Source organism: Taudactylus pleione, unplaced genomic scaffold, assembly GCF_031769625.1.
Source record: "Taudactylus pleione unplaced genomic scaffold, aTauple2 ptg000329l, whole genome shotgun sequence".
NCBI lineage: Eukaryota > Metazoa > Chordata > Amphibia > Anura > Myobatrachidae > Taudactylus > Taudactylus pleione.
The window spans coordinates 9,929,169-9,932,500 of NW_028284730.1; positions in this window are offsets into that span (position 1 = coordinate 9,929,169).

Consider the following 3,332-nt stretch of genomic DNA (forward strand, 5'->3'; position numbering starts at 1 on the left):
TCTTCCTTCTGCCTCAAGTCTATAAGACTCCAACCCCAACCACACAGAGGCTGTCAGTGTATTTGTTGTAGTTAACAACAGAATTTCAATGACATTGGTCACCAAGGTGATCTGTCAACACAGTCACAGAGGCTTGTGATAGCCGTCTTCCCCTTACAGTACACTGTGAGAAACGTTGATGGGATTTTCTATGTATAATTTTGTTTCCCACAAAACAAACGCCTTGTGCATATATCTAGCTATAAAGCTCATTTTTTTTTATATATATATATATATATATTAGAAAGAAAACATAGAAAGGGGGCACCACATCGTGCTTAAAAGTATAACAATATTTTATTGCAATCTTTAAAAATGACAATGCTCGTACCAGAACAAGCGGTCAGAGCCACCGCTAGCGTAAACAGCACAATAATAAGCAGAGGCAGTCACCCGGTCTGTAACCTGGACGTCTCCAAGGACTTCTCTGGGAAATGGTTCCTCTGCACAATCCAAAACGCCAAGCCACGCCACTACATGTTTCGTCATAAGACTTCATCAGGAGGCTGGCTGGCGTTATACAGTCATCCTTTAAATAGCATCAATGCTCTCACATCTCTAAATTCATCACAACACTTAATGATTCACAGCTGTAGCTTGTTACAATTAATACTTTCACTCTGCTCAAATGGCAACATACAAATATAGAATGTCTCATAGAAAATGTCTCATAGAAAACACTGCTATATTAAACAAGCTTTTATACATCTGTATCTCAGAATAATAATGCATACAGTGTTAATATATTACATAGAATGTGAAAAACAACATTAATATACCTCATATACAAATGCATATCAGTTGCAATCCTGCAAGAAAAAATACATTTTAAAAAATAATATTAAAAACACATGCACATAAGTTAGAAAAATGCTAAACCTGTAACACTATAACAGCCATCAAAAGTACAGTAAAAATACATTAAAAAAAAAAAGGAATGTAAGGACACAGGATGGATGGGAATCACCTGTATAATCTATTTTTTCAAAAAGGGGGTGATCTCAAATCCCTCATTTAAACCACAAGGGGACAGAGTATTTAAGGTGATAATCCAAAACGTTTCCCGTTGTGTCAATACATTCTCCCGATCTCCACCTCTTTTATCCACCTTTATATGCTCTATCCCCATAAATTTTAAAGTTGTGGGACTACTATGCTGACATTTTTTAAAATGTCTTGGTAAACTATGATTATCTACCTTATTTTTTATATTTCTCAGATGCTCGAGAATTCTTATTTTCAAAGGCCTTTTGGTCTTGCCAATATATAGCTTTCCACACCCACACACTATTAGATAGACTACAAGCATGGTGCTACAATTTATGAATCCCTTCACTTTAAACTCTTTACCCCCTCCATCATGAAATAATGTTTTCTTATTAGCCCATGTGGACATTCCTTACATTTACCACAGATATAAAAACCATTACTAATATCTAAAAATGAAGGAGTCCTATTTTCCTCCTTTAATGCAGGTAATATACTAGGCGTTAAATAAGAATTTAGGTTTCTTGCCCTTTTAAAAATGACTTCTGGTTTCTCCGGTAAGAATGGAGATAGAATTTGATCCATCTTAATAATATGCCAATATTTACCAAGCACATGTTGGATTTCATTATGAGAATTATTAAACTGCGTGATAAAAGCACATTTCATATGCTCTGATTCCTTTTGTTTACTCGAATCTTCTTTTTGGTATAGAATTAAATTATTTCTATCTAGCAGACTTGCTCTTGATATGGCTGCATTAATGAGAGAACCAGAATAGCCCTTTTCCAAAAACCTTGTTCTGTATACTTCACAAAGCTCATCATATTTTTCCAGGGTACTACAATTGCGTCTCAGTCTAACTAATTGATGTATTCACTGAAAGGGTTATTTGATAACACATATTTACTCTCCCAATCTCCCATTTACAAATTCGCCACACTCGGTGCGCAAATTGTCCCCATAGCACAGCCAAATTTTTGGATGTAAAACTCATTCAAGAAAGTAAAATAATTGTGTTTTAACACAAAATTTAAACATTCACATAAAAATATGATTTTAAATTTATCTACTGCAGGATCCTCCACCAATCGTTTTTCTTTAGTTTCTATTCCTTTTTGATGGGGAATCGATTGTTCCCCACGAATAGCTTTCCTCCCATTGAAAATCTTTTAAAAGTTGCAGAACATGTGTGGAGTCTTTGATATATATTTCTAGCAAGAATACATAAGGTTTTAAAAAAATATCTACATATTCAGATACTCGTGCTGTAAGGGAATCAATGCCTGATACAATCAGGCGGCCAGGAGGCATATCCCGATTTTTATGTATCTTTGGCAGATAGTAGATGGTTGGTAATCGTGGATATTCATTATACATATATCGATGTTCTTCATCTGTAATCACATCTAAACTTTTACCTTTATCTAGCAGTTCTGCTGTTACAGCACGAGTATCTGAATATGTAGATATTTTTTTTAAAACCTTATGTATTCTTGCTAGAAACATATATCAAAGACTCCACACATGTTCTGCAACTTTTAAAAGATTTTCAATGGGAGGAAAGCTATTCGTGGGGAACAATCGATGTTCAAACACTTTATACATCGATTCCCCATCAAAAAGGAATAGAAACTAAAGAAAAACGATTGGTGGAGGATCCTGCAGTAGATAAATTTAAAATCATATTTTTATGTGAATGTTTAAATTTTGTGTTAAAACACAATTATTTTACTTTCTTGAATGAGTTTTACATCCAAACATGTGGCTGTGCTATGGGGACAATTTGCGCACCAAGTGTGGCGAATTTGTATATGGGAGATTGGGAGAGTAAATATGTGTTATCAATAACCCTTTCAGTGAATACATCAATTAGTTAGACTGAGACGCAATTGTAGTACCCTGGAAAAATATGATGAGCTTTGTGAAGTATACAGAACAAGGTTTTTGGAAAAGGGCTATTCTGGTTCTCTCATAAATGCAGCCATATCAAGAGCAAGTCTGCTAGATAGAAATAATTTAATTCTATACCAAAAAGAAGATTCGAGTAAACAAAAGGAATCAGAGCATATGAAATGTGCTTTTATCACGCAGTTTAATAATTCTCATAATGAAATCCAACATGTGCTTGGTAAATATTGGCATATTATTAAGATGGATCCAATTCTATCTCCATTCTTACCGGAGAAACCAGAAGTCATTTTTAAAAGGGCAAGAAACCTAAATTCTTATTTAACGCCTAGTATATTACCTGCATTAAAGGAGGAAAATAGGACTCCTTCGTTTTAGTAATGGTTTTTATATCT